Below are 24,086 nucleotides of genomic sequence, written 5' to 3'. Positions count from 1 at the left end.
TGGACATCTGTGACATTCATCTGCCTAGAATCTCTCTTTCTTGAAACAGTACCTCAAATTTCTTTGGGAGTCTGTATTCATCTCCCACAATGAATCCATGTGGTTCTGCAGGGGCAGAGCCCACTCCCTGGCCCCAGGGATAGCCATGGGCCTGAAATCCTCCCTCTGTCCCCAGCTATAGTGACTGATGCACAAGTGGGCATCTGACCTAAGCTGGGACAATGAAATTCAGTCTTGGGAATTTTACTGTTACTATTGGGAGCAGATACTTCCTTCGTTGAACGGTTAGGATATAGGCCTAGTGCTACTGGCAACCATTTTGTCACCATGAGTAAAAAGCATACCTGAGAAGGAAACCAGCCTAGAAAAAGATAAGAAGATCTGAGAGAAGACAGATCTTTGATAAGTGGTCTGAACTTCCAGATCACACTGCACCTGAAGAATCCCTTGGACTCTCCAGTAGTCAGCAATCTCCTTATTGCTTATGCCAGTTTGAGTTTAGGTTTCTATCATCCTCTTTTCCCAAACTGAAAAGAGCTGGGACTGATACAGGTATCAAAATCTTGTGGGATTTGTGCCAGTGTGTTAACCTCTGCCCATTATAATCTTCTGAAAGGAATCTCAGTTGGATTGAGTCCAAATCCACCTTTGACAATGGAGGAAACTGAATCACAGATTTTAAGAAAAAAAAAAAGTAATTTATCCAAAGCCTCTGAAATAGAAGCAGAACTGAGATTTGAACTTGAACCTTAAGATGCTTACTCCTGCATCCTTTCTGGACCATTGTGTGATCCATTTTGTCTAGTTCTGAAAAGGTCTGTACGCAGAACGTATAGTGTGTGTGTGTGTGTGTGTACTGCTGTGTCCTCAAAGAGATACTGTGGTCCCCAAGGGCCAGACTTGTGCCATTCACATCCCTCACATCTCCTGGACCCAAGTTAATGCAGTGGGTGCCTCCTACCAAGTGATCCCTGCACATCAGGTACAAATGGGTTCAGGAGGATGTCACTCCAGGCATGCCCAGGGCTGGGCAACAATGTGATTCTGGGCATGACATACTGTGTGTTCAGGGCAAGAGTTCAACCTTTCTGAGACTTAGGCTGATATGAAGTTGACCAGTATAAGAATAATACTAGTAAAAGAGAGAACTTTCATGAGTATCTCTTGTGAAAAAGTCAGGCACTTGCTAAAAAGAAAGCTACTGTGTGTGTTCTACTTTAAGAAAATCCAATACCAAAAATCCAAATTTACATTCTGAACTTAGAGGTTAAAAGACATTTTTTTTATAAGAGGATTTTAATTGTTATAGCAGTTCCATTGAGGAGCCAGAGTGGGTGTTTACAGGCCTCGCCAGCAGGGAGGCAGAAATGAAGGAAACAAAGAGAGAGACAAAGGGCTGAAGTCATGTCCACGGAGGACCCCCGAGAGGAAGGCCAGGATCGGAGCGGGCAGAGGAAGAAGTCAATGGACAACTGTCATGAGACACGTGATTGTGTAGAATGGGCACACTTGTAAAGCAGCAGCACCATTCCTAATTGCACTAGGCGAAACCCCATTGGTCCATCCAAATAAAACCCTGGACCCCAAATTCTAGGGCAGCCTGGACCCCAAACCAAAACAGGAGGGTGCATACAGCATATTACCATTTCCACAGCCTTCTCTCCCAACCTATCCTTATGAGGTCTTTCCCTGGTGCCCGTCCTCCTGTGGAAGAAGTGTACTCCATCGACATTGGACTTGAGGATATGACTCCTGCTGGTGAGTGGAAAGGGAATAGAAGTGATATATGCCACATCGAAGCAAAAACTTTAAGAACATTACATGTTTCCACCATCTTCTTTGCTCTTTTCTCTCTGCCACTGGCATAACATGCCTTTGATTGGAATTGCTTTTTCAGTCTGAACCCCAGAATGAAGATACATAAAGCTGAGCCACAAATGACCCACTGATGATATGTACCATAAACAAAAAATTGACTTTGTTCCTATAAGCCACTGAGATTTGGGGATTATTTGTTATTGATCATAAACCAACAAAAGCTGTCTAATACAGAGGGCAATGTTCACAGTTTTAAGGCCACTTCTGACAACCCAAAGGGATAAGTCGGTCTGATATGTCACTTCAGATCAGTGGGTACAGTGGTTTACATCAAACATGCATGGGAGTTGCATGCACGATCCTGGATCCCCCTCCCAAGATTCAGAGCCAGTTTATCTAAGGAGGGGCCCAGAGAATAGTATTTTTTTTTAATTTTATGTATTTATTCATGAGAGACACAGAGAGACAGAGAGGCAGAGACATAGGCAGAGGGAGAAGAAGCCTCCCTGCAGGGAGCCCGATGGGGGACTCGATCCCAGGACCCCCAGGATCACAACCTGAACCAAAGGCAGATGGTCAACCACTGAGCCACCTGGTGTCCCAGGATTAGTTTTTTTGACAAGCCCTGAAGATGATATGTGGGCTGTCAACAGACTATATTTTGAGAAACCCAGTCTAAGGAGTCCAAACATTTCGATATCCAGAGAGGTGCAATGACATGCCCAAGGTCACACAGCAAAGTGCTAACGGACCTTCAGATCTTTTTACCTGAAGCATATTGTCCTCCCCCAGAGAAACAAAGGGAAGGCAGAAGGGAAAAAGAAAAACACATAGTCTGAAAATGCAGCTCCAGAAAAAAAGACCAGTGGGGGCCGGGAATTCAAGTTGAGCCAGGGTGTGGGTTCCAAGCTGAGGTAGAGGCTGAGTGGGTGACTAGGTGACCCCCTGGGGCTTTCCCTGGACGAATAGGCAGACGGGCGGAGAGAAGGGAGTCAAATTTCAGAGCATGGTGGGTAGAAGAAGGAGGAAGAAAAAACTAAATAAAAACAGAAAAAAAAAAAAGTCTTCCAGCCCCAGTGAGCCCAAACATCCCCAGCATCGCTGCAGGAGCTGCCCCAGCTCTCTTCGATTTTGATGTACAGTTTGAAACAAATCAATAGCGGTATAATAATACTCAGCACGCTGTGTAATTTTTATATCATTAGTTTTCATTTTCCGCTCCCCATGCATCAAAAAACTTACAACGGGCTCGTAAAGTTTATTTAGTATTCCATGAATTCCTAATCAGTTTCATTTCATAATGATTCAGGAGCCGCCCGCTGCCTAGGCCCCCGTGTCAAAAAATCGATAAAACCAACACAGTTTTCCTGATGGCGGCTGCAAAAGGATCTATTGTAGGGGAATTATGATTTATGCCCTGGCCTGAACCGTGAGCAGCAGCCTCCACCCGGCGGCTCAGGGCTGAGGTCTTCGCCAATAATGATTTATGCACCTTCTGCTGGCCCCACCCTAGCTCTCTCCCTGCCCCAGCTGGACCCTGACACTGCCGGGAGGGGGCAGGGGCCCGCCAGGAGGGAAGGAAGTAGGAAGGAGGCACCAGGGGGAGGCCCACCAGATCTCTGAGCATCCCTGCGGGGGCCCAGCATCTGCTGCTGTCCACGCACCCCCAGGAAGGCCTGAGCAGAGAGGTGAGGTGTTAGTGGAGTCCCACCTGACCCCAAGGAGCTGCAGAGGGGACAGGACTGGGAAGATGGGCATGCGTAGAGAGGGGAGAGCCCTGGCTCCCCCGTGGGAACCCTCGCTCCTGTCCAGCCTTCCTTCCTGATTGCCAGAATGAGCTTAGTCCCCACCTTGAACCCATGCAGTCACCTCTGCTCTCACTAGCCCTGCCCCGGAGGCTCCAGGGAAACGGAATAGTAAAGAGGTCCCAAAGGTCATGGCAGCCAAAAGGCCTCAGGTGGACCTCACAGGATGCAGAGGCAGCAGGCCTCAGGGAATTCGGAGGCTAGAATGAAACTTCCAAGACCCCCAGGAGGGAACAAGGGGTGGGCTTGAGTCTTTTAGGTCCCTTCTCTTCCTGAGGCTGCCTGGCTCCCTTTTCAGGATCCTCCCTCCACCCCCACCTGCACCTCCCATCCTCTTCCTCCACTGGTGGGTGATTAATGGGTCTAGGAGACATGTTAATGGGGTGGGCATTAAGTCTAACAATTGGTTTAATTAACAGCAACTAACCTAGTGCAGAAAGAGAGATCTCAGGGTGACTTCGTAGGGAAGGGGATGCCAAACTGTGACAAGCAGCCACTAGAATCAGGGCCACCGGTAGGTATGCCCCCACCCACTGCCAATCAGCTGGGTCTCTTGGCCTCCCGTGATATGCAGGGAGGGCTGCGGGACCCCATTTAGGTGGGTTGAAAGGGGCAGAGATTCAGGGGTGGGGTCCCTGCAGGAATTCCATCCCCAGTGGAAGGTGGCATTCCAGCCTTAGACCCAAGTTAGAATAAATGGGCTTCGTCCTCATACCTGGGGTTGCTTTTTCATTCATTCACTTACCAAATATCTGGGAGACACCTCACAGGTACTCCATCTACCTACCAGTGGCTCAGAAAGGAAAAGGGTCTCACCCAGCCAAACATGAGTGAAGAATGCCAAAGCCAGGATTCTAGCTGAGGCTTTCCAGGTCTGCGTGCACAAGGGACCTGCCCACCCTGCCCTGCTGCATGCTGGCAGTCCTCCCACTCCTGGCCGGGGCCTCAGTTTGAAGACAGCTGCTCTCCCTCCAAGTCCACTCTCAATCCCATGCACAGAGCAGCATGGGAAGAGCCTAGATTTGGGGCCAGACCTGGATTCGAATCCTGATTTCTATCACTTACCAGTTGAGTGACCCTGGGCCATTTAATTAACCTTTCTGAGTCTGGCTTTCCTCTGGTGTCAAATGGGAGTCATAATTTCTGCCCTACAGATGGTGATGAGTCAAAAGGGCATATAAAATGCCCACCCCCAGGAGGCTCCTGATCAATGCATCCACTTCCCCATTGCCTCTTAGCCTTACTCACTGCCCTCAAGAAAGTCTCCCTGGGTGGTGCTGGGTTGAAAGGGGGCTTAGATATGCACTCCCTCCTCCCAGAAGAATAGCTAGGACCAAAACCCAGCCAGGACTTGGCACCAGTGGACTCTAGGCCATGCCACTACTTGACCACAGTTCAGATGAGCCCAACATAATCTATCTAAATCTGCCAGGGCCTCAGTTTCCCCATCTGTATGTCAGGCTGAAGCCTGGAAGTCCGTCCTAGGAATCCTATTCTAGGAATCCAAGACTTCTCCTAGGTGCAAGGCAGAAGGTGGGAGGGGCTAGGATAAGGAATGAGAGCCCCTGGATCTGGGCTAGGAGAAGGGGGCGGGAGTCCCTTGGCCTAGAGAAGCCCTGCCTGGGGCACCTGGGTGGCTCAGTGGTTAAGCATCTGCTTTTGGCTCAGGTCATGATCCCAGAGTCCTGGGGGGAAGCCTACCTCTCTCTCTGCCTATGTCTCTGCCTCTCTCTGTGTCTCTCATGGATAAATAAAAATCTTTAAAAGGAGGAGGAAGAGGAGGAGGAGAGGAGGAGGAGGAGGAGGAGGTGGAGGAGGAGGAGGAGGAGAAGGAGGAGGAGGAGAAAAAGAAGAAGAAAAAGAAACAGCCCTGCCTGGCCCCCTCCATCACCAAAAGGGATTTGAAAGAAAGCTGGGCCTTCTCTCTGGGCAGCAGAGTCCTAATTCTTCCCCCACAGAGATAGAGACCCTGGAGCTTCACCAGCACCCCAGAGACACAAGCTTTGCCTCTCCTGCTGGTCACAATCTGCCGCCTCTGCTCAGGCTGCCATGGGCCATCCCCAGTCTCTTTCTTTCTATCCCCGGATTTCTCCAAGTTTCCACTCCTGCCTCGTCTCCACTCCTCCTTTCCTCACCTGCTTCATCCACTGGGAAAATGAGCACTCCCATTCTCTAAGGCCGGAAGGACTCTAAGGCTTCTCCCAACCCCACTGGCAGTGCTAGAAGCCCTGAGGTTTCAAGAGAACAACCTCTCTCCCATGCTCCCCTTCTGCTGTGAGGTCCCCCCCTTTATCCCCTCTATTGTTCCATTACCCCTGGGCTCTGGGATAGTTGTACTGGGAAGGTAGCAGAGTGGGCAGAAGGCCTATCAGCAGCTGAGTCCCCTACACTGAGAGGGAATGCCAGCCCGGCTCCAGCCACTGAGGGCACTAGAAGCGCCAAGGCTCTCTCTGTCCCCTTCTTCAGGCCCCCCACCCCCACCCCAACCGACCACGCAGGGCCAGCTCTGCTTTGAGCTTTGCTCATTCCACTCGCTCTCCCCCACTCTTTCTCTGTCCCTGCACGCACCTCTTGTTCTGCCTGTGACAGGAGCTAGCCAGGCCCAGTGGCCAGCAGGCTCCTGGGCGACAGGGTCTAGCTCAGGCTCTCTGAGCATCAGCTGCTTCATCTGTGAAATGGGCCCCATGAAAGTTCACTCGCCAAAGGTAAGGGCCAGGGTGAGATAATGTGCCATGGGGACTGGAACCCCTTCAACAATCAGATGTCACTGCACGGAGCTCAGTTCCCAGGACAGTGGCCCTGGCAAGGACCCTTCCTCAGCAACTTTCTGAGTTACAAAGCTCCCCAACTGCCAGAATTGCTGGAGATCAGAGGCTTGCCCAGGGACACAGAAGTTAGAAAGGAAATAGGAAAACAGATACTAGGACCAAAGGCATCTGTGTCCCACAGGGGTGAGGTATCCCTGGGGCAGCAGGGAAGAGGGGGATCCAGGATCAGAAGTACCTGGATTCAGCCACCTGCCGGGGGAAGGTACATTGGACAAGATATTGACTCTCTAGGAATCGTGGTTGCCCACTTGTAGAGATGACATTAATCCTGAGCCCCAGGAGTGCCCCATGTGAATCCAGTGGGAAGCGATAGGATGGAGGGAATGAGAAATGGAGCTTTGGAGGCAGAAAGAGGTGGATGCTTATCTTCCTCTGTGACCTTGGGCAAGTTCCCTATGCCCATACAGCAGGAGCGATCACTGCCTTTGCTCCCAGGTTTGTGCAGGTTACCATTGGCTGTTGCAGCACGAAGAACACAGAGCTAGGCCCCAACAAGTGCTACTGGCAACATGAGCACAGAGCCTGGCACCAGAGTGGGAGAGGACTCAACTAATGTGTTTTCAATAGATTATGGTGGTGAGGACAAAGATTGTTATGGGGAGCCCCATGTGGGATACCACATGAATAGGGTGAAGGGTGGGCTCCATCTGTTCCAGCCCAGAACATCTATATTTCTGGCCACTGATGTCTCTCTGTCCCCAGAGAAGGGCAGGACTTAGATCCCATCTGGCAGTTAAAGAAACTGAGGCCCAAAGGAGTTCTATGGATCTTTTCAAGACCTCACAGAAGGGGAAATGTAGGACTAAGACAGGCCACTCAGCACTGCCAGCTGGGACTCCAGACTGAACGTGTGCTGCTTTCTCCTGCCTTCTTAGATGATTCCTACAGTGATTACCACATACTGGGTGATTTTTCTTGTGTCAAGCACTTGGCTAAATAATATAAAGGGTTTTTCTCATTTAAGGCTCACACTACCTGTGAAACAGGTTTTTTTCCCCTATTTTACAGATAATGGAATGGAGGCACAGGGGGTTAGGTGGCTTGTCCAAAGTCACTCTGCTCACAGCGTCAGGGGCTGGAATATAAGCTCTGGTATATGGAGCCTGTGAGCTTGACAAACTAGCTGCACCAGCACAATGAGAGGTGGCCTGTCCATCGAAATATAGGCTGGTGGGTCCCTGCAGAGGTCAATCTGACAACACCTCCGCCTCCCCAAAGGACCAATCCTCGCCCTCTTCCCAAGCTCAGTCCCACTGCATGGGAGGGGAGCCTAGCTCCTCACGGCCCCCGAGTGCCCCAAGGAGGAAGCCCCCATAGGCTCCCTGCAGCTGCCCTGAGCATTCAGGACCTGAATTCTTCCTGAAAGTCTAACCTAAATCCTTCAAGCTGCAGGATACTCCTGGACACCTCTCCCTGACTCTTCCATCATCACTTCCGCCCACCTGCCTCTCCCTTGTGACAGCCTCTGAAAGGAGCAAGAAATGAGGTCAAGGGCCCCATGGGGAGAAGGTAGGGCCCACAGCCTGGACTTCTCTCAATCCTCAAACACCCATGAAAAAGCCCAGTATTTGCAGTCACTGGGCCTGGGCTCCAGCCCTGGTTCTGTATTCCTTAGCAGTGTGACACTGAGCCAGGAAGTTCCTTAAATTTCCTGCACCTCAGTTTCCTCATCTGCAACATGGGATCAATCCTCCTCATTATCATGAGGCTTAAATGCCACAATGAGCTGAAAATCTGAGCACAGCCCTCCTGGGGCATATGGTGGGTTCACCTTAAAGGCTGTTTTCTTCCTCCTCCTCCCTCATCTCTTCTCCTCCTGCCCCATGGAAATGAGAAGTTATTTCCCGTAGAAAAGGAAGCATGTTTTTTTTTTTAAGATTTTATTTATTTATTCATGAGAGAGAGAGAGGCAGAGACACAGGCAGAGGGAGAAGCAGGCTCCATGCAGGAAGCCCCTTGTAGGACTCAATCCCAGGTCTCCAGGATCACGCCCTCGGCTGAAGGCAGGCGTTAAACCACTGAGCCATCCAGGGATCCCCAGGAAGCATGTTTTCTAATTACTCCTGAAAAAGTTTGGCTGGGGCTTATAAAAAGCGAATTTGCCCTTTATTGGATACCAGGCCCCACACTAGGCACATACCAGCAGCATCTTATTACATCCTCACACCCCATGAGGCAGGCATTATTATCTCATATGATGACCATGGCCCAGAGAGAGGCAGTGGCTTGCCTGAGGTCACACAGCAAGTAAGAGCCAGGATTGGGAACCAGTTCTGTATGCAGATTGTTGGGAGCCTTGGTGAACTTCCCCCCGAGGCAGGATCTCCCTCTCCCAACCTCACAAGCTACCCCACTGAAGAGATGCAGTGTGTCCATGCACAAGGCAGGAGAGCATTTGCTCCTCCACTTCATGAATGAGCAAACAGAGGTCGGGATGCCTGGGTGGCTTTTTGGTTGAGCCTCTGCCCTTGGCTCAGGGCATGATCCCGGGGTCCGGGGATCGAGTCCCACATCAGGCTCCCTGCGAGGAGCCTGCTTCTCCCTCTGCCTGTGTCTCTGCTTCTCTCTCTGTATCTCTCATAAATAAATTAAAACAAAAGAAGAAAGAAGAAAGAAAGAAAGAAAGAAAGAAAGAAAGAAAGAAAGAAGGAAGGAAGGAAGAAAGGAGAAAACAGGGGCCTAGCAAGGGTAAGAGGCTCAACCAAGGACACAAAGCCAGGGGAGGTCTAGACTCGGCTGGAACCACCCACCTACCTCAGCTAAAAGGAACTCAACTCTTCTGCTCTCTGCTTCAGAAGCAAGATCTTCACTCTCTGGCAATGTGAAGACCAACTCCTCATCCTACCAATTTGTGCCACCTGGCATTTAGGAGGGCAAGACTGTTGGTCTCAAATCCCAAAGGCTTAAACCAGACATGACTAAAATTGTCCTATTAGGAATGTCTCACGGGCAGCCCCTCCACTTCCAGTCCATCCTGCAGAGGGACCTCACATTGGATTGACTACATGCCTGCCTCGCTGCAGGGCAGATATCACCACATCCACAGCCATCACAGCAGAAGTCCTGGTGCTACCAAAATATTACCAAAACAAGGCCAGGAGGCATAGAGCCAACACAACTAATGCCTCCTCAAAGGACTGAGCAGAATGGTGATCCGTCTGTTCCCAGCCCACAAATGCAGAAACTCAGAAAAGTTCATGGAGAGGACGTGGTGAATGACCCCTATGGGTCTGGCCACAAGATCTCTACAGCTCTTTCCATGCCCCAGACCTTCCCAAGCCAGGCTCTGACGCAGGTACCTAGGGCACACAGCCTGACTCACTTGGAGAGGGGGGCACACTCAAGGGGGTGCTAGGACTGCTGCTTATGCATCCTGACCAATATGTGTGACATAGTGCTCCCCTGCCGCCGTACACATGCACATGGCACGTGCACACACCCAGGTGCACGAGCACACACACTCTCACAAGCACACACAGGTCTTAGGTCAGGGGTTCTCAACTCTGGATGTACACTGGCGTACCCCAGGAGGTTTTAAACACACCAGTGTCCAGGCCCCTCCCCAGGGAAGCTGACAGAATGAATGTGTATTAGTTACCTATTGCTGCCTAACAAATTTCCCCAAAAAATGTAGCCCCTTGAAACATTTCCTCTCTGATGTGATTTTGAGGGAGCAGCTGGCCAGGTGGTCCTGACTCAGGATCTCTCACGAGGCTGCAGTATGGATGGCTGTTGGCACTACAGGCATCTGAAGGCTTGCCAAGGGCCAGCCGGATGATCCACTTTCAAGACGGCTCACTCCCCTGGCTGTCAGCAGAGGGATTCAGTTTCTTGTCACGGGGGTCTCTCCAGGGCCACCAAAGCGTCCTTGTGAAATGGCAGCTGGCTTCTCCCTGAGTGAGGGATTCAAAAAAGCGCAATTTATGCCCTAACCTCCTAGAGCATACAGTCACTTCTGCTTTTTTGTTGTTTGTTAGAAGGAAGCCACACTCTAGGGAAAGGGAATTGGATTCCATCTCTAGAAGGGAGAAGGATCAAAGGATTTGTGAGTATATTTTAAAACCACCACAGTGGAAGGGGGAGCCAGGACACTGGGATTTTAAACACTCTTCAGGTGACTCTGGCAAGCAGTGGGCACTGAGACCCACTGAAATGGAAAGTCACCAACTGGAGGGAGTTGGAGGGAGTTGAAGAGGGAGACTTGGCAGGATGCAACTTCAGGGTCAAGCGGCACCCCCCCCCCCCCCCCCCCCCCCCCCCCCCCCCCCCCCCCCCCCCCCCCCCCGTCCCCAGGGAAGCCCACATCTGCAGCTTCAGCCCAGGTCCTGGGGCTTCTAGTTCTTCCCGGCTCCTCCCTCACCCTTTCTGGCAACCCCTACCCCAGGTCCTCTCTGAGACCCCCACCCATAGGCCCCAGGCCTGGCCCCCAGCCCAGCAGCACCCAGGTCTGTTTCAGGCCTGTGCAAGTATGTGGCTCTGTGGGAGCACACGTGTGTGCACATGTGTATGTGCATGTGCCCATCGAGTGTGTCTGCTCACAGTCCAGGGCTCCCTAACTGGAGGACCTCCATCCACCTTCTGCACATGTCTCCTCTGTCTGCCCTCCTCCCCAGCTTTCCAGAGGTCTCCCCACCCCTGTCCTGTAGTCTCTGTGCCCTGTCCCACTGGCAGAGGGCAGGAGGCCTGGTGGCTTCTGTGAATATCTTGAAGGAGCAACAAGCACAGAAGCAGCCCAGAGTGGATGAGGAGAGGCCCTGGACTGCCCTGCCGGCCTTCAGGAATGCTGCAGCCCTGGCAGCCCTGAGGTCTCAGGCAGAGCCACTGAGTCCTTCCTCCATCTGGACTCCCAGACAGGAGAGGACATGGCCGAGAGGAGGCGGGCAGGAGCCAGGAGGGAGCCAGTGCTGGGGCCACTTCCATTAGCAAACTCCTCTGCTTCTCTCTCCCCATCCACCGCCTATCTCGGCAGGGCCGGACCCTGCCGGCCTCCAGAACCCTCCTCCCTCCGCATTGTCTCTCTGTGCATCCCTGGGCCTCCTGTCTCCGTGTCCCGCTCTCGCATTCTGTGTCTCTGGCTTTCTCCCGGAGGGAGGGAGGCGGCCGGGGCCACAGCTCCGAAGGCTGTGGCAGCCAGAGAGCTGCACCTCAGGAGGAGGCCCGAGAAGAGACTCTTCTCGGGGAATTAATGAGACCACCAAGAACAAAAGAGGCGGCCAGCGGAGGCCAGAGAGGCGGGGCCGGCTAAGCCGTCCCGCAGAAGCGCGAGCCGCAATAATAGAGTGAGGAAAAATGGAGTAGAGATCCCTGTGGTAAAAACTATTAGAGGAGGCGAATTATAAAACTATTAACCAGAATGTAACTCCCAATTAAAAGATGATTTAACACTGGAACCTGATGGATGAATTTTGATTAAATGGAGAACTATTAGGAGCCCAGGGATAAGGCTGCTCCTGCCAGTTCTAAAAGTTAAAAGGCAGTTTGATATAAAAATTTATAAATTAAGGTTAATTACTTTAAATAACATGGCTGGAAGCAATGAAAGGAAATGTGTCAGAATCTCCAGAGTTTGGGGCAAGATGGATACAGATGTCCAGGCTGGCCCCAGGGAACCCGCAGGTCAGGACAGGGACGGTTGGGGCTAGCAAGAGGGCAGGCCGTGGCAGCACTCCCAGCAAGCCCACCCACAAGTGGGGGGCTGGCCAGAGCACTGGGTGGGGATGCCCTCACTGCCCTCCACCCTGGGGCCACACCAAGAGACATGGATTCTAGCAGCTGGGGGGCGGGTGGGGGGGAAGGCCTCAGGGGCCCAGGACTAGCCTAGGTAGCTGGTCTGATGGAGAGGACATAGCAGGAATCCCACCTGTGACCTGCTGTTTACCGAGCATTCAGCAGGGCCAGAGGACAAATCACTCCATCTGGGTCCAGTCCCAGCTGAAGGAATCACCAGTACCACCATATCCAGCCTTCCTGGCCCTCCTCCACATTCCCTACCCCATGAAGCCGGCCCAGCAAGACAGGGCCCTACAAGGAGAGGCTGCAGGGTGTGGGCTGCTCTTCTCCAATGCCCCAGGGTGGTGAGATGCAGCCACCCCACAGGGCCGATCCCTGCCCAGAACTCTGAATCTTCCCAGGGCTGAAGGTCATGCTTCCAGGAGGCCCGGCCACTACCGACACGCAGGACAGTCTGAACCCTCTACCACCAGGCAGCTCCCTTGATGCGCTACCCTGGGCAACTCATCCCTTCCCCAAAACTCCACCTCTGGCCCCAGGAGGACTGTCTGGCATTCGAAGATGGCAACTCTGTGTTAGACAAAAGATTCCACAGCAGAAAGGGGTACTCGGCTCACAGTTACAGACAGCCCCGATGAGGCTTTGGAAGGCTGTAGCCGGGAAGACATGGATACTGGGTGTTAGGGTCACAGGCACTCCATCCAAACTCCTTGGCATCATGCTCCAGCTCCAACACTTAACCTCTATGTCTTCAGGACGGACTTCCCCAGGACTCGTTTCTTCATCTGTGCAGGAAAATGCAGAAAATCTCTCCTTGCAGGGTTGCCATGCAGATGAGAGGCAAAGCCCTAATACACAGTGGGTGCTCAATAAATGCCACTGGACCTCATGTCCACAAAGTCTCATCCTGATAAGAAATACATTGGGGTGGGAGGGGGGGTACCTGGGTGGTCAAGTCAGTTGAGTGTCCGACTCTTGGTTTTGGCTCAGATCATGATCTCAGGGTGATGATCTCAGGGTTGTGGGATGGAGCCCTGCTTGGGACTCTGCAATCAGCAGGGAGTCTGCTTGAGATTCTCTCTCTGCCCCTCCCCTTGCCCGTGCACGTGTTTGCACACTCTCTCTAAACAAATAAATAAATCTTAAAAAACAAAAAAAGAAAGAAATGTAGTTACATGGCGTAACCTTCCTGACACTTCCTACAGGGGGTGCCCCATGAACACTTCACAGACATAAGGTAAAAACATCATATTTAATCTTCCCAACACCCTTTGAAGTCAGTCATTATTCCTATCTCCCAGAAAAGGAAACTGAGACCCAGAGAGCTTCAGGCACAAGCTCTGGGACTCATAGCTGGCAGTGGCCAACCTGGGGTCTAGGCCTTTCCCCGCCTGACCCCCACTTGCACTGCCTCCCCGGGCACCGTGTGGAAGGCTTCCACATTCTCTCTTACTATGCATGTTGGTCTAAACCTCAAATAACTAGTTGGAAGTAGAACCAGCAGGAAAGGAAGAAGGGAATAAAGGGGTAGAAGAAGGAGAGAGGCAGAGAGAGAAGGGAAGGAGGGAGGGAACAAGGAAGGAGAAAAGAAAGGGTTGGTGAGTTTTGAAAAATAAACCTCTGTGGGGTTAGAAGTCAGAGAGTGCCTGACGATGAGGACATGCAGGGACAGTTCTAGGGGCTGGAGACGTTCTGCTGCTGGAATGGGTGGTGACCACACAGGTGTTCTGACTTGTAAAAATATCATTGCCCTGTGTAATGATTTGTGCTCCTTATGTAAAAAGCTATTACAATAAACAAGTTAAAATGAAAATGTAACAGGTGAATTTCATGGTATATAAATTATACTCCCAGCAAACCTGTTTTTGAAAAAATAAGTACGGTATGCCAAAAGAAAGCCCTTCCTTGGCTTTGCACAGCAGGGACACCTGCGTAGCTCAGCGGTTCAGAGTCTGCCTTGGTTCAGGGCGTGATCCTGGGGTCCTGGGATCGAGTCCCACATCAGGATCCCTGCATGGAGCCTGCTTCTCCATCTGCCTACATCTCTGCCTCTCTCTGTGTGTCTCTCATGAATAAATAAATAAAATATTTTAATAATTTAAAAAAAAGACACAGGACAGAGAGAGACCCAGAGTGGCCATGTGCTTGGCCCCAGGATGAACCCAGCAACATCAGCCTCTCAGAAGGGTCATGCCTCAAAAAAAACAAACAAACAAACAAACAAAAAAAACAGGGTCATGTCTCACCACATGCCTCCTGACACATCACTTCTCTCTTCAAGCCTCTCACATTTTCCTCATGAACAAGGTAGGGAAGGAGAAGAAGGGGAGGACCACTGAGGAGCACAGCCCAGGCAAAGGCTTAGAGGTGAGAAGAGCTACAGTCACAGAGAACAATGAGCCCCCACAGGCTTGAACTGCCTGAGCTCAAAAAAGGAAGTAGGGTGCTTAGATTGGGGGGGGCAATGAGAAGAGCCATTTTTTGAAAAAGCTTCAAAATATAATGGACAGAAAAATATCACTGCAATTGAGAGAAAGTTAACATGAGTGTGATGACCTCTTCCATGGTGTTACTATTGTTGTTGTCGCTATTGTTATCTGGGAAGTAGCAGAGTGAAGCACAGCATTTTCCAAAGTGAGCTCCAGGGAACACTACCCCAACAAGAAAATTTTTCATAGCAAAGAAGCTGATACTAACTCTGCTCTCCTCTTGGAATTACCCAACACATATCAATATAATAAAGGCTCTGAGACATCCTGCGGCAAAGAACCTACTTAACTTTTTGAAAATAGCCTTCGCTATTGGCCCAGTCAGTAGAGTATGTGATGCTTGATCTCAGGGTTGTGAGTTCACGCTCCATGTTGGGTGTGAAGCCTACTTAAAAAAAGGAAAAAGGAAGAAAGGAAGAAGAAAGAAAGAAAGAAAAGAAAGAAGAAAGAAAGAAAGAAAGAAAGAAAGAAAGAAAGAAAGAAAGAAAGAAAGAAAAGAAAGGAGAGTGAGAAGGAGGGAGGAAGGAAGAAAATAGCTTTCCCTCAATATAGTTGATCATAAAACCTGTTTTGGGTTTTGTTTTTTGGGGGGGTTTTTTTGGTTTTGTTTTAGTTTTTTTAACATAACACTTATTGACACCCCATGAATTGAGGCTTTGAACATCACACTTAGAGGAATGAAGAGGAACAGAAAAAGCATAAGCTCCAGAATCAGACAAAGTTTAACTGCAGCCTATTTCAGTGTGGCCTCTAAGGTGAGCAGCATGGACTCTTGCATCCATACTTTATCAGTGGAGAAACTGAGGCAGACAGCAAAATTTCGGGGCTCTCCTACAGCCAAATGTGGGGGGAGAACCTAGATTCTCTGACCTTTGAGCCCTGGGCATGCCTCCCACACAAGGCTGAACCAAGCCTTCCCTCTCACCCTCAAATAAGCTTATTCTTAGTTGTAAAGCTTCCCCTCACCGAAGGAACCACACACACTAACAGGTGAAGCTTGCCAAAACAGTGGCCCATGCAACTGAGATTGTTCACGCCACAAGGCCTCACGATGTGTAGTCCACTCACCCAGCCCCTCTCTGCACATCTTCCAGAACACCCCTTCCAGTCCTTCCCATTTCAGGCTTCACAGGAGGGCTTTCCCTGGCTAAGGAATCACATGTCATCTGGACTCTGATGGCTACAGGGATCTGGGCCTGGGTCACCTCTGACCCCATGGACTGAGTGGAGCTGATATAATCATTTTCTAGCCTAATGAGCCTACTACATCTCCTACAAAACACAGCTTAATGGCCATGGTGGCCTCATTCTAAGATAGAGCTCGGGGGCTAGAGGTCAAAGGTTGAAGGTCTAAGTCAGGGCCAGATCCTCCCCTTTCTCCGCTCCCTTTCCCACCAGTCATTCCTGCACTGACCTTGCTGTGCTACTGTGAGAACTGGAAACAATCCAGGTAAAGGTAGCTCCTGGCCCCAGGGCACTTGGTGGCAGCATAACCTAGCTAACTCCCAGCCACCCTGCAGTCAGTCTCTGTGTGGTGCCACATTCAGAGGAAACATCAGTTCATCACCAAAATACATGGAAATGCGGGGCCCCAGTCCATGTTCTTACTGAAGATCTCAAAATCCGAATCCTGAAACAAAGTAGGACTTCCTGGAGTCCTCTTCCTCTATTGCCCACTGCCTCCCACTGCTCAGCCATGGTGCCTCAGTCTCCCCTGATGCTCACCAAGCCCAACCCCTGGCTCTCCTGGTTCTCCCCTTTGTCTTTTATCCTCTGCCATCCTTTCACCCAGGACGGTGCTTTGCCTTTTGTGAAGGGAGTTAATCTGAGATTTCTGGGCTTCTTTCCATTTCCCTTCCAACCCACTACCCCTGACAGAGCAACTGGGGCCCAAAGAGGACCAAACACAGAAACTCCCTTAGCAGCAGAGGAAAGGTAACGGTTGGGGATCCTTGGGGGTAAATCAGGTTTTGGTCCTGGAACAGGAGGTTGTCCCTATCAGGTGTATCAACCCTCGATGATCGCCATCCACAGTTTGCTCCTCGAGGAGCTTACGGTCAAGTTGAAGAAATAACCAGAAACAACTGGATGATATGGGAATCTGAGTGCATTCCCATGACACATGACAGGCATGCTGTGTGGGCTGAACACCTGTGTCCACCCAAAATCCGTTTGATGAAGCCCTAATCCCCAGTGTAGTAGTATTTTGAGGTGGGGCTTTGGGGAGGTAATTAGGTTTAATGGGGTCACCAGGGTATGGCTCCATGAAGGGATTAATGCCATTTAAAGATGACAGAGCAATACCAGCATGCTTTCTCCACGATGTGAGGATGCAGCAAGAAGGCAGCCCTCTTCAAGCCAGGAAGTAGGTGCTCACCAGAGAACCAAATCGGCTGGTGCCTTGACCTTGGGATTCTCAGAACCATGAGAAATAAATTCCTCTTGTTCAAGTCACCCCAATTATGGCATTCTGTAAGGAAGTCTGAGCTAAGACATAACCTTCTGGTCAGGGAAGGTGTTCCAGAGTGGGGAAAACTTGAGCTGAGCCCACCAAAAAAAAAAAAAAAAAAGCCTTTGTTTTGGGGATAAGTGAGAGGGCATTCTGAGTCTGCATATGTGTGGAGAAGAAAGGGCAGCAAGAATTGACCGGTCTGGAACAGGACAAGTTGAGAGAAGCAAGGCCAGAAAGATAGTCTAGGACTGGGTCATGTTAGGGCACCAGAGCAGCGTGGGTGAGGTAGCACTGGGTAATGCAGACACGTGGAAGGTTGTGGCATGCAGGAATAAAGCAATCAAATCTAAGTTCTGGGAAGCTAACTGGTGGCCAATGGAGCCAGGCAGAGAGGTCCAGGGTGCTCAAGGGTAGCCAAGGGCAGGGGCTGTGGGGCTGGAAGGGAAAGCCTGGAGTCAAGTGTTGGCAGAGACCAGACGCATAGAGGAGGCGAAGGGAGGGTGCTAGGTGATGGATGCCTCTGCAGCCTGCATCTCTTACTGCCCTTGCCACTACCACCTCCCTACTATGTCAGTTTCAGTTTCGGTGGCCAAACCCCCCACTTGCTCTTTCCTGCCCTTGAAAGTACTGGGGGAGTCGTTGTTGCTGGTCAAGTACCACTTCTCCACCTCACAAAGGGAAGCTGAGCTCACTGATCTCACAGGTAAATAAAATCCACTTGTAAGAGCTCAGGGTAGAGTATGGGCTTTGGAGTCAGACTGCTTATGTCTGGATCCTGACTCTGCCACCTACTAGTTGTGTGACCCTGGACAAGTTAGTTAACCTCCCAGACCTTTAGTTTCCCCATCTATAAAAGGGGGACAATGGTGGTACTCACCTCATAGGGCTGTTGTAAGGGTTGAAGGAATTAATAACATGTAAAGCATTTAGCACTATGCCAGGCACGCAGTAAGTACTCAGGAAATGTCGAGTCACTTTTATATAGCAGGTCACTGGCCAGACACTAGGGAAGCAAGACACTTATACATTTAAGGCAGGGTCCCAGCTTTGCGGAGCAAACATGATATGCAAGATATAAATGTTTTTCTCTTTGGAGCAATAAGCAAAAGAAATGGAAGATACCCCCTCTCAGGGAACCCCCAGTCTGGGGAGAAGTGTGTAGGGGCTCAGTCTCTACCTTTCAAAACCTTAGAGTCTTATGGAAGAGATACAATCCCTCCAGGAATTTTGCACCCTGCTGGGGACAGTGGATCTCTGCACAGCCAGGTCTCTTCTCCTGGCCTACCCCTTCCTGTCTGACCACTTGGAGAACTCCTACTCTCCCTTCAAATATTACCTCCTTCCTTGATCCCCTGCAGACACAAGGAACCCCATCCTCGATGTCCCCAGAGCACTTTGCTCCCTCCTCCATCAGAATATTTTACACTCTGCTCCGAAGTAGATTCTGTATGTGTGAGTGTGTGTGTGTGTGTGTGTGTGTGTGTGTGTGTGTTTGGGTCTCTGTCTCAAGGTATCTTGCCCCTGGCCAACAAAACCCCACAATTGTGAGGGTGGAGACCAGGGCCACCCCTGGGGTAGGAGTCCTGGCACACAGCTGCTGTTGACCAAGTATATGATGGTTATGTGACTGAATGGATGGATGGACTGGCAGATAACGAGAGACAATCTGGACATATTGGTCTGCTAGGGAAAATAGACATGGGGTCAAGCCATGGCTCTTTGACACAGAAATAGGCAGTTGATAACCTCCCCAGGGCCCCAGAGGAGCTCCAGGGTGCAAGAGAATGGGGATTCTGAGGAGCACCCCTGCTTGTCCTGTCTGTACATGACTGCCTGCCCTCCATTACCCACTCCAGGTCATCAGCGGCAGTGCCCTCAAGCCCCAGGACTGGCTGTCTGCCCCTTGTGGGCAGCGTGCCCTAGAAAAACCACTACAAATATAATACAAATCTTTTATCAAACAAAAAAGTGGGGCACATGGCCAGAAAAATTACAAAATGTGTCCCAAATTCCTCTAGAAGCAGGTCGGGGCCTCTCCACCCATCCTTCAGAGGGTTCTCACAGGTCAGAACCAATAGCAAATGCGTTGGACAAGCAAAAGTTTGAGGACCCAGAGGCCAGAGGGCTGGCTGTGCTCCCTTCCCCCTATAGGGGTTTTTCCTCAGAGCCCAAAGGGCAGCCTACAGGAGCCCTGGGCTCTCCTCCCCTTAGCTGTGTGACCCTGGACCAGACATTTAGCTTCTTGGAGCCTCAGCTTCCTCATCCAGAAAATGGGCGTGAGCACAAAGAGGTAAAGTGCTGTGATGAGAATGACACATGCACTTGCATTTGGAAGAGCTTTGTGGAGGATAAAGGGCTTCACACACAAGAGGCTCCAACAATTTGAATTATTTTAGTTCTATTGTTATCGGGAAGAAGAGCGGAGACTCAAACCCGTGACCCTGAGACCAGTGCTGGGACCCTCCCCCTCCGGGCTCCTGGCATCTGCTCTGAGCTGGATTTTCCAAAACAAGGTCCACCAAGGCGTGGAACAACGGGGAGAAGAGGCAGAGAAGGGCATGTGGGTGCGTGTGTGTGCACTTGTGTGTGAACACCGCGTGGGTGTGGGCCTGCGTGTGTGTGTGTGTGTGTGTGTGTGTGTGTGTGTGTATCTGTCTGCCCCCGGGTAAGGGAGGGGAGGGGATGGAGGGAAGAAAGGAAGAAGCGAGAAGAAAAGCAGAAAAGCACAGGGAAGAGAAGGACTGAGGTATTCGGTTACATGATCTAAATTCTAATCAAACATCATTTAAAGCGTGTTTTATTTCAGCCTCGGGAGAGCCGGTCCCTCCTGGCTGCTCACCATGGCAACGGGCCGCTCATTTCAGAAGTGTCATGCCACATTATCGTCCTGCCGCCTCACACGCTCTCGCCGCCTGACAACTTCGCTCTGCCCCTCGCGACAACCAGCCCCTCTCCGCCGGTTTATTTTTGGTGTCAGCCAGCCCCCCCTTCCCTGCCCCCTCCCCGTCGACAGTGGATTGAAAGACAACCCCAGCCCTCCAGCCGGTGAGCATCGCAGCCTGTTTGGTGATAAGAGATAATTTCAGGAGATATTTGCTTACACGCATATGAACAATTTGCTGCATTAAGACAATTTCGCTGGTATGTGGGGACAGGGAGGGGGTGGCCGGTGCTCAAGCTGACAACACCCCAGGAAAGAGGAGGGAGTGGCATCCTTCAATACTCAGGACCCCTCCAAACTGGGGGTCCAATGAGATTCTCATCTGGCGGCCTTCCCTAGCATCATCTGGAGGCCTGCCACTGACTCGCTGGCTGTGTGACCTCATACAAGTCACTCCTCTTCTCTGTGCCTCCCTCTCCTTAGCACTCAGAAGACTGGGTTGGACCAGCTGCAGTCTGGATCCCTAACAGGCGTTGCACTGGACAAATCAAAGATTCTAAGGACCAGGGTGGGCACAGCAGAATGCTGAGGACCCGGAAAGAGAACCCTGGTCTCATCACCAAAGTGAAGACCAATGAAAGGGAAAGAAGTTAGCCCAACATAGCCCACCTCCATCCATGTGACCGGCCGAGATCAGAAATGGTGGTGGTGGGGTGGGGGATCCTGAAGCTCCCCACTCCGACCTTATCCTGGGAAGGGCTTTTCAGGAAACATGCATGCCTGCACTCTGCCTGGCGTTCTTCACAGGACAAGTGACATCTCTAAAGCCACTGACTCCCTCTCTGACATGCCTGCATGCACACACATGCATCTTCCAAGATCCAAGGCTAGGTGGAAACACAAAGGCAGATTGAGAAAAGTTGGGAAGGAGAGGTGTACCCTGAAACCCCAGGTAGGAAATAGGACCCCTCAAGCTCAGGGCTGAAAGGCTAGATGGCTCCATCCTGATGCCTTTACCCACTTAAAGCCAAGAAGAGTAAGAGCTGTGTCTACTGAGGGCTTTCAGGGTTTAGAAGCTCCTCTCTACATGCTGTGACTGATGCCTTCACCCACTTAAAGCCAAGAACAGTAAGAGGGCTTCCAGGAGGGATGCTTGGGTGGCTCAGTGGTAGCGCATCTACCTTCGGCTCAGGGCATGATGGGGGGGGGGGGGGGGCGGGGGGGCGGGGCTGGGATCAAGCCCCGCAATGGGCTCCTTACAGGGAGCCTGCTTCTCCCTCTGCCTATGTTTCTGCCTCTCTCTCTTTTTCTGTGTCTTTCATGAATAAATAAATAAAATCTGAAAAAAAAAAAAAAAAAACCACGGGCTTCCAGGAGCCAGACCCTGCTTGTGCTGAAATTAAGTGTTTGGAAGCCTCTCTCTGCATGCTGTGACCTCCTGGCCAGCCCCATGGGTGCTGAAAGCAGACCTGGAAGAGTCTCAGCATGATGGGAGTCTGTGCCTCTGTTTACTCCTCTGTCAGATGGGGTTAATAATAGTTCCTACTGCGTTACAGTGGTGGGCAGGATTAAGGGAAGCCTTATAGCACAGTCTGCGGCACATGGTAGGTATTCACTAAATAGTAACTAGTAGAAACTGTCATAGTCATGGGGGTCTGAGGAATGAGGGCTTTCTGATATTGGGCCCATCTTCACTACCATCTCAGCCTGCTGTGCAGCTGGGTCCTATGACTAGCTTGGCTCCCACCCAGGCCCTGACCTAGGGAGGATGGACTCCCTGGGATGTCTATACCTGCCTTCCACCCCTATAAAATGTCTGCTTGGTTTCTTTGGCCCCTCTAGCAGTGTTTTAGACCATGAAAAGATAGCCTCTCTCCCATCCAGGCCATCTTCTTCTGAGACCCTCAGAATCTATAGCCCCTCAGGTCGCAGCCTATAGAGTGACCCTATTCCTCTGTCTTGCCTTTGCCTCCTGTCTGCCCAGAGTTAAAGGTAACCTCAACCAGGAGCACAGAGAGCACCTGAGAACTCAGACCTCCACTCACCTCACCCAGTTACTCTCTGCTCTGACCAGGAGGTAAATGCCAGCTTCCTTTCCCATTGAGCTCTGGGTGGGTTCCCCTCCCCTCCCCCAAGACCCAGACAGTGGAGCAAAGAGGCAGCAAGCTACAGAGAGAAGAATCTTTAGGGTAAGTGGAACTCAGATCAAGTCCAGCTCTACCACCTGTCAACAACGGAGTCTTAGAACAAGGGACTCCATTCTCACCCAGCCTCAGTTCTCACCTATAAAATGGGGGTAACAACACACACTTCACACAGGGTTGCTGGCATGATTAAAGGTATACATAACACACAGTAGGTGCCCCCAAAAGGCAGCTCTTATGAATAGTAATAACCAAAGCTGCCTGAGTGGAGCCAGAGAGCAGTTTCCCTTCCACTGGCTTGAGACCTCTGTGAAGGCTGGCAGTGCAAGAAGGCTTCCCCGGCCAAGACCTGGAGCCCTGGGCTTCCTCTTCCCCCACCTCCTCCCCACCTCCTTCCTTGTGCTAGGCAGCCCTGCTGCAAGTCTGGAAAGTGATGGGCTGGAGACTATCCTGTCAGGTTGTTATGCCCCTGCTCAAGCAATGCACACATACCCCAGCTTGATCCTCTTTCTTCTTCCCTCTCTTTCTCAGCAAAAATAACAAACTGAATTAAGTTACTCATCTCAGCACTGCACTCACATGGGCTTGACTCAGAACCAGTAGGCTCAAGGGGCAGCACCACAGTGGAGGGAGTGGGGGGGGTTTCCCAGGCAAGGAAGTCTCGGTCCGAAGAAGGAAGGAGTAGAGTAGTCAGGATGAAGTGTTGCCTAATCACACCCACACTTCCGGATTTTTTTAAAATATCAAGAGCATGTGTTATTTTTATAACCACAACCCCGAACAGCAGGAGGTTTGCTGGAGGCCTCATTCCCTGCCCCCCCACCCTCATCTAGATCCCAGAGCTCTTGAAGGCAATACATTGGGCAAGAGAGGGCTCCCCACAGACTCAGAAGTCTCCTGGATAGGTGTCCCCAGCCTCCTCACCCCTTCCCTGCTCAGGCTTTCAGCAGGTCCCTTAACCTCCTTGGCCTCAATTTCCACATCTGCATCGTGGACATAAGGTAGGCCCTGCTCAGGAGCCCCATAAGGAGTTAAGATGGGGTATGTGAGCTCTCCGCACCTCAGGCAGCACCCAGGAGGTGCCTCCCACCCACCCCTCTCCCGACAGAAGCAGAACCCCCCCCCCCCCGCCTCCCCCCTCCCACACACCCGCAAATGTCCCGGCCATACGTAACCTCAGCTGGCCTCCCCAGCAGGGCAGCTGAGGGTGGAGGCCAGGCTTCGGGAGCAGTCCAGGGCGCCCCTAGCCTCCCCCCTAGGAGGGAGGGGAGGAGAGGGGAGGGGGGGAGCGGCTGGGGCGGCAGCCCAGGGACCGGGGCTCCTGTCCAGGGAGGGTGGGCGGGAGCGCCCACCCGCACCCCGCCAGGGCCTTGGGGGGAAGGGCAGGGGCGGGCGCCGCCGGCTCACCTTCTGACGGTGAAATGTGGCCATTTACCTTCACGCTCCAATGCCAGCACCTAAATCACTGTCGCAGCGCCCGCGCTCAAGGTTGCTCCCGAGCGGCCGCCAACAAAGCCGCCGCCGGCCCCCCGCCGCCGCCGGGAGCCCCGAGGAGGGGACGCCCGCGGGCCACGGCGGCGCCCCGGCCTCCCGCCCTCCCCGGCTCCCCGGCTCCCCGGCTCCCGGCCTCCCCGGCCTCGTTGCTCTCTCTCCTGCCCCAAACAGCGTCTTGGGGGCCGGGCGACCACCGCCCGCTCCGAACTCAGCAGGGGCCTGGCGTTGGGCCTGGGCGCGGAGCGGGCGGTGGCGGAGCCGGGTGCGGGGGCCCCGCGCGCTCGCAGGTGCGCCTGCAGGTGCGCCCTCCGCCCAGCCGCCGGCCGGGGTGTGACCTGGTAACTACCTCCTGAACGTCACTCACGAGGAGCGAGCGTGCGAGCGTGCGTGGTAAAAGTGCTAATCTGCCGAAGGTGACCGTTTAGCCCACCCGGGCGGCTCCGTT

General features: G+C 51.9%; 1 long non-coding RNA gene across 2 annotated transcripts; it reads right to left on the bottom strand.

Annotated features, from left to right (window-relative positions):
- Window positions 1-3,008: 3,008 nt before the first annotated feature.
- Window positions 3,009-23,685, bottom strand: LOC112917966 (uncharacterized). Of its 2 annotated transcripts, none has more exons than XR_011999732.1 (4): window positions 23,555-23,685; window positions 13,125-13,322; window positions 12,799-12,966; window positions 3,009-10,344 (listed from the first exon to the last, which is right to left on the bottom strand). It is a non-coding gene; the product is annotated as an uncharacterized lncRNA (long non-coding RNA). The 2 variants fall into 2 exon arrangements; XR_011999733.1 differs by lacking the exon at window positions 23,555-23,685 and adding an exon at window positions 18,000-23,248.
- Between the last annotated feature and the right edge of the window lie 401 nt (window positions 23,686-24,086).

This window comes from Vulpes vulpes, chromosome 2, assembly GCF_048418805.1.
Source record: "Vulpes vulpes isolate BD-2025 chromosome 2, VulVul3, whole genome shotgun sequence".
NCBI lineage: Eukaryota > Metazoa > Chordata > Mammalia > Carnivora > Canidae > Vulpes > Vulpes vulpes.
This window is presented reverse-complemented; position numbering and strand designations above follow the sequence as displayed.